The sequence below is a fragment of the Herpailurus yagouaroundi genome, unplaced genomic scaffold (genome assembly GCF_014898765.1).
Source record: "Herpailurus yagouaroundi ecotype Mexico unplaced genomic scaffold, PumYag 203, whole genome shotgun sequence".
NCBI classification, from domain to species: Eukaryota; Metazoa; Chordata; class Mammalia; order Carnivora; family Felidae; genus Herpailurus; species Herpailurus yagouaroundi.
The window spans coordinates 15,015,928-15,023,647 of record NW_024412434.1 but is presented as its reverse complement, the minus strand read 5'-3'; the positions used below and the strand labels follow the sequence as shown (position 1 = coordinate 15,023,647).

The 7,720-nt window shown below is 39.7% G+C and overlaps 1 long non-coding RNA gene across 1 annotated transcript; it reads left to right on the top strand.

Moving 5' to 3' along the window:
* Window positions 1-221: 221 nt before the first annotated feature.
* On the top strand, window positions 222-4,995 carry LOC121014586 (uncharacterized). Its single transcript, XR_005783289.1, has 2 exons — window positions 222-296; window positions 4,003-4,995. It is a non-coding gene; the product is annotated as an uncharacterized LOC121014586 (long non-coding RNA).
* The last annotated feature ends 2,725 nt before the right edge of the window (window positions 4,996-7,720 follow it).

The window sequence follows — 7,720 nt, the reverse complement described above, 5'->3', positions numbered from 1 at the left end:
CCCTCTCTCTCTGCCCCTAACCCCCTCGCATTCTGTCTCTGTCTCTCTCAAAAATAAATAAAATAAAAAATAAATAAATAATTTATCATTTATTTTTTATTTTATTTATTACAGTAATCATGTATTTATGTTGAGAAAAATGTTAATTTTGGATGGATCAGAAATGCAAAATGATTCAACTATCAGAATAACGTTGTAAGTAATTCTACAGAGGTTGGATCTCATTTGCCTTTCCAATATTGCGGTAGTTCTATGATCACCCTTGTACCCGATAATCAACAGCTCTTCGCTTATAGGTAAATATGCCTTATGATTGTTTCCACAGAACTCTGACTTGGATAGGGTCAACCATCCTTTTATATAGGCTTCAATATGTTTTAACACTGTGAAAGAACAAATGATTATTCAATGACACTTGGGCTTTTTTTTAAATGTTTATTTATTTTGAGAGAGGGCGTGCAAGCAGGGGAGTGGCAGAGAGAGAGGGAGATAGAGAATCCAAAGCAGGCTCCACACTGTGGAGAACCCCCCGGTTGTGAGGCTTAAACTCACAAACCGTGAGATCATGACCTGAGCCAAAGTCGGATGCTCAACCAACTGAGTCACCTAGGAGCCCCTCCCTGACACCTGATAAAGATGATAAGAAAGATTGTATTCAAGGGGGACATCACAATGGTTATAGGGACCCCTGAAATATCACCTTGCAGTGAGGACAAGATTGGACTCAACTTCGAATACAACAGGGCCAACTGGGATAAGGGAAGAGCCAAGGAACCCGGGAGGGGTCAGTGGATGGAAACTTACGAAGGGGAGATATCAGGGGTAGGGTGGATTCTGGCTAAACCCATGGAATAGGATTTGTGCTGAAGGCTGGCCAGAGTGAGTAGACATCACCAGGCAGACAATGGAAGCTGAAGAACCCCTGTTAAATATCCAGACTTATCAGATATGGAGCACGAAGGGTTCTAGCTGAGCCAACTTAGCAGGGTTCTTGCTAAAATTGGACAATGCGACGAGGAACACAGAAGTCCAAAAGTCGAAGCCGGGTTGAGAAATTCAAGGGAGCCTAAATAGAGTCTGGTCAAGGAGAGACTCTTTGGCAACACAAATCAGAATAGTCCATAGAATGTAAGTGGTGTGAACTCCAGCATCCAGTTTAGATCTCAACTAATTTGGATCGAATGATTTTCAAATTCAGGATACACAGATAAGACACCTGGGTTGAATTAATCCAGGTGGGAAGCCTGCTCTTCAGAAGCCTCAGACACTAAGGAGGGGATGTGTAGATAACAATTCCCCATAATGCATATTTCACATTAATTCATAAAATAAAATATGTAGCAGGTGTCAACGTGATATATTCATACATAAGGATAAATATTGTTATACAGTTGTTAATTTAAGTGGAGATTAACCTTAAGACGCATTACGTCTGATTTTGCCTTTATTCTAAGAGACTGGGAATAATTTCTGTGCCTCGTTATGCTCAAGGGAAATCAGATCTATACATTAAGATGTAAACAATCCAAACACAGTAAGAGGAGGTAGGGGAGAGATTACAGAGTCCAATTTAAATACTGAAAAGGGAAACATTTTTAGAAGCCAAAACTTATAAGCCTCCAAATTTCTCTTTCTTGCTGAATGTTGTAAGCTTTTGACCCTAAAGGAGCATCACATTTAATCTCTTCATGTATTTATTTGATTATAGTCTTAACGTATCTGTTTTATGATGGTGGTCTTCTTCTTACATTTTAGTTCTCCCGAAAGCAAGAGCTGTCTCTGTTTAATTTGAATCCTTGGTACTTGAAGTGATATCACTTGACTGCAATTATTAAGATGATGACTATGGTGGTCCTGCTGCTGCTTTTCAGAAAAGGCTCAGGAAAATCCATCCCACGACCGTAAAAGACAGTTTTGCCGAGGCAACATATTATTAACTCATAGTAACTGTAGGCACTATTCCGAAAGGCCCCAAATCATTGTAAAAGTACACACAAAAAAGGAGAGGTACTAACGTATTCACTCCGGGTGGCTTTTAGGCAACACATTAATTCTCGAACATGAATATAAATAAATAATAAATAAAACGGAATTCATCCCAATCTATCATAGGACTTCTCTGACAACACAAAAGTCAACCAAATAAATCAGAATAATAAGATTTTGACAAAACAAGACATTTATCTATTCCCAGAGAAACGTATTGGTCACACAACTTATAAATTGCCAATAGAGTTTCTCCATCCATCACCAAGATTCCATCTAATGACAGGGAAATAATTACCACACCTCTAGCATGCCACGCCATTTTTTGATATGTCAGGAAGTGAAACAGTACATAAATGCAGCCGTCACTGTGTGGACAATACCTGTCTGGGGGGGGGGGGGATAGATTTTGTTGTTGTTGTTGTTGTTGTTGTTTTCACTAACAGCATCTAAATTTTCTCCGGAATAAGTGGGGAATGTTTGTCATCATTCTACGGTTTCAGGAAAGGCTGAGTTGCTTTCCATGGAAGACAGAATATTTAATTTGGGCCTTTCTACAGGCTATCCCAACCCTTTCCCGACTAACATCCCCCCCCCAAAATGTGCTAATATTTTAAAATAATTCAGATTCATATTTAAGGTAATTCAGATCCAGTTCCAACCCACTGGGTCTCTGCAGCTTAACAATAGAAATTTTCTCTAACCTGAAACCTGTAGGCATCTATTAGCATAGGATTTGAATATTTGAATAAATGAATGGGGATCCCGTTTCCAAATTTTACATGCTATTTTTCACATATATATCTCTCACATATGCGTATGAGAGGGAAAACCTGTCCAGCACTGCAAGAGTGATAGTCCATTCTGATTGCAAAGGCAACAAGGAACCTTGCTGGTAATCAGGCAGAGGGGACACCCATAAAGCCAGCTGTGTAATCAAAAGGAAATGCTGTTCCTCCCAAGGCCATATGCAGCAAGTGTAAAATGCCATAACAGCTCTCTTCTTAAGGGAACACTGCTTTGTCACCAAAGACGCTCACAGCCCTACATCACTATAACTCATCTCTTACGGGGGGTATCTAATTGCTAAACATTCCTTGCCTCACGACCACACGTAATTCTTAGTTAATCTTCACTAACTTGCTGAGAAACAGCCAAGGATTTAGAACTGATTCCCACTGGCTTCCACTGGACCCTCCTCAGAACCTTTCAGTGAGAACACGAAGTCTGTCAAAGACACTTCCCCTTGTGCATTCTGGGCGCTTCTGAAGGCACCCCCTGCCCCTCATTGCAGATCAATATATCAGACCTTGTCAGACTACAGGTTTGTCCGCAGTGATCTGTAACTCATTAGATTTTTCACGAAATGGAGGTTTTACTGGGAGTTGGCTGAGCCCCTCAATGCACCACGACTCTAATAATGAACACACTTGAGACACCTTGACTCACATCTTGTCCAGTCTTCTCTGTCCACAACTGCAGGAGTTTTTCCACTAAACCAAGGGTCTGATGACCTCTTCGGCCCTTCCGTGCCAGGTTTCTTATCAGTCTCCCAGGATTTGGGGATTAGATTTCTGACTTTGTCAGACTACAGGTTTGTTACTGGTGGTCTAGAGAAAAAAAAAAAAAGATGATAGGTAGATAGATAGGTAGATAGGTAGATACAGAATTGCTTCTTCAGTTCAAAAGCAAATGCTTTTTTGAGATTAAGGTACATTAAAGGCACAGATTTAGATATTTAGCTTTCTCGTTTAATTATTCAGTTGTTTTTACTAACTTTTATGTAAGAATGGACATATTTATAGACAGAAGAAATGAAGGATTCAAGTGGGGGAGGGGCGAAGCCCTCTTGGAAAATTCATTTTCAGAGAACAGTTTAGGTCTGGTTTGGTTTTGGCTCTAAGAATTCTTGATCCCCTTCATCAACATCATTTTATTGCCCTTTTATGATTATATGAGCGATAACATCTTGGTTCCTTTATTCACTCGATAACTTCCTTTTTTTTTTACAATCAGGCAAGAAGAGAGGACACTCAGGCTGATTAGCAGAGTTTTTTTCTTTGTTCCTTTTTTTCCCCTCTCAAATCACAATGACCTAAGATCAGAGCCCTCTGATCATTTATGCTGCTACCTTAGGATCCAGTTTCATTCTACAACTGGCTGAAGCATGAAATGAACTAAAAGAAACCGAATTGAATGGAACTGAACTGAACTGGAATAATGCGATTTCCAGTACCCTCGACGCCTTAAGGACCGAGAAGCTACCTCACCCACCGTCCTCCCAGAGGTCCCAGCGCCAATGACCAACCCAGTTAAGACCAGCAATCTGTTCCTCTCTTGTGTAACCTACCCTGGTTTTACCAGGGCTGAAAACACCCTGAATTGCATTAGAGAGAACTGTAAGCTAATTGCCAAAGCACATAACGTCATCCAAATATATCTTTATTTCAGTCAGACCCGAGGAAACAAAATTTAGAAAACAAGCCAGAAAGGAAATGGAAGGACTTGAATACTGAACACGAAGTTCCCCTCGATTCACCTGCTTTCTCCTTCCTCATCCCGTTCGTCATGTCTTCTATTCCCATCCCCATAATTTTTCTAGTATTTGTTGGATGTTTACTACATGCCCGGCAGCGTGCTAAGCACTTTCCGTGCATGGTCACATTTGACCCTCACGGTGGCGCGCCAGCAAGAGGAGTAAAGAGACTCGCTTAAGGCCACCCCACCGTCAATTTTGAGCCACGTTCTGCTCAAGCCTAATCTCCACATCTCTGAACCCACATCATTATTTACTGCACTGGTGAAATAATGAAGTGGAGGCCATACTGTTGGTATACACACTAGCTGCAGATTTACAAGTAACTAAGTAGGAACTCTCCAGAAACCCAGCACAGCAGTTAGCACTATTTCTGTCTCCTCCTTCATCCTGGTAGTCTTGTATATATCATGCCTCCTAGGAGGCATGATATATACAAATAGTCTTGTAGTCTAATACATGTATTTATTAAGTTTTTTTGTTTCCTAGCCATATAAACAACTCACGTATAAAGTTACCTTTGGGTTTTATGACATTTTTTTTCTGCCTTGGTTGCTGTTAACCGAGCACATTTCTATTTGTGAATCATCAGATAATGAATTTATATTTAGGAACAGAAAATCATTTCGCTTGATAAGTATGCAGGTGTTGGTGTTCCGAAGCACCAAATACCAGATGCAGATGCTGAACACTCAATCTCATGGCAGGATTCTCTCCTTGAAGATGCTCCGGGATCATAAGGCTTTCCGAAGACTCAATTTTCAAAATAACCGTTACGATCTTCACATAGCAAATCAGCAAATCATTTTTTCATTATAAATCTCTTTTGTGGGGAAACAATCTACTCGAATTCTAGGTGGCAGGTTCACTTTCATGTTCTTCTTCTCTACAGAAATCCATTAAAAATAAATCCACAATCTTGGCAGATTTCGCTAAAAGATTGATGTCAGACTCCTTAAAAAAGAAAATTACTTGGGCAGAATTCTGACTGAACAGCAGGTGCCCCTCTCCCGTTTGCTTGTTTTATTCTGCTTTTTATCTTTTCAGTTTGGTTTTTGTTTTCAGGAAAATTATAAATGCACATAGGTGAGTCAAATAGCTCTTTTAAGCACAAGAGGAAGAACAATGCAGCTCTGGAATCACTGTCCGGCACATATGTGCATTTCCCACCCTCTAGTGGCAGCCATTTTCAATGTGTAGCTTTCTTGTTACTGTTGTTCATAGTAATCTCCGTAACTAAGTAGCTTCTAATGCTTCTTTGGAGAGTTCTGTTTTAGGAATCATCTATAGGCTTCCCCCTATGGAAGATGAAGATTTAGGTTGCTTTCACTCTCTCTCAACCCAACCAACGAGCAGTATCATCTCACCAAGTTTGGTTAGATTACCATCAAATACTTACCTTATTGAGGCACCTGGGTGGCTCAGTCGGTTAAGCTTCTGACTCTTGATTTTGGCTCAGGCCATGATCTCATGGTTCTTGAGTTGGAACCCCACATCGAGGTCTGTGCTGACAGTGCGGAGGCTGCTTAGGATTCTCTCTCTCTCTCTCTCTCTCTCAAAATAAACATTTTAAAAAACATAAATACTTACCTTATATATTTATGTAAATGCTGGAACATACATTAATTGATAACAATTTTTCCGTGTATGTTGCACAATGTTTTTTATTTACCTGGAGTTAATAATTGTCACGTTTTTCTTTGCTTAGTTTTGTAAATACTTACCACTAACTCATCTGCAAAATTGCACTCCCGTGTTTATACTCCCTCTCATAAGTTTCAAGCACATGTAGTACTTTTAATAAGTTCATCTCAGGGGAGACATAGCCTTCTGACATCTTCTGGTCTGGACTGGTCTCTTACTGGGCCATCTCTCCAGCTGCCTCTTTCTTAACCACAAATTTAAGATTAGAATCCTGTGCCTGGGTCCTGTATCTTCCTCGTTGTCAGTTTAGTTCAGTTTTTGGTGGAGCATATTCCCAATAGCATCCTAAGAAAGCACGTGTGTGGGAAGTAAATTTTACAAAGCCTTGGTCTAAAGGTGTCTTTATTCTTGATTCTAAATCATTTTCCCTCAGGGTAATTAAGGTATTACCACTGGCTTCTTGCTTCCAGTATTGTTTTTGAAAAGTCAAAGCCACTCTGATTCCTGATCCTTTGTAGGAATTCCCCATCTGGAAGCTTCTGGGTACTCTCTTTTGCCCCTGTATCTGAATTCACAATTGAGTGTTGAGTGCATTTCTATTTTTATAGATTTTGTTGTCCACTCAGTGGACCCTTTTCATCTACAAACTCATCTTCCATAATTCTGGGTGGTTTCTTAAATTTTTTGTTCTGATAATTTCTTCTCCCTTTTCTTTTTTCTCTCTGTTATTCAGATGTTAGAATTCACAGAATAAATCTTTAATTTTTGTGTTTTCCCTTTCTGTCTCATTCTCCTGTATCTCTTGCTGAATATTTTGTTTCTAACATATTTTTACTTCCTGGAGCTTTCTTTTTGTTGCTATGTGCTGATTATTCTATTTATACAAAATCTGTTTTTGGTTTTGGTTTTGGTTTTGGTTTTGGTTGCCTAGATAGATATCTGTTCCTATCTTTCTGTTAAAATAAAACTGTTTTTATTTTTGTTTTTTATTTTTTTCCCTCCTGGAATCATCTTGGTTTCTCTCAAATTACTTTTCTCTTTGTGTTTGTTTTGTCAACTTTCTTATTAGCAGCTTTTCTCAGATGACTAGTGATCTTTGAGACTTCACATTTAAAAAACAAGAACTGATTACAATTACAGGCTGATGAGGCTTCTCAGCTGTGAAGGGCGACCTTTACTGGACCTTCTTGTTTGGACACCCTGAGAGCAGAGGTTTTTTCCATTGGTCTAGTCAGATTGCCCAGTGAAGACTCTTCCAGTCTCTTGCCTTGAAGCTAAAGGCCTGACCTGTTTGGGGAGCCAAAGTGAAGAAGAGGTTGGGTGTCTCAAAACTCAGTTTGTGAAATTTCACTTAATCCTCTTGTTTGTAGAATGGTATCTCCACCCCTCAATTCTTTGGAAAGTCTTGCAACCCAAAACCATCTGCTTCACCCAGGGTCTTAGCATAAAACTGGTGGCAACTCAAATTAGGATAACTTTAAAATGGTTTAATAAGGGGGCTCTTTACAAGGGTATAGGTAGGGTGTAAAGTGTGTAGGGAGCCCCCCAGGGAGA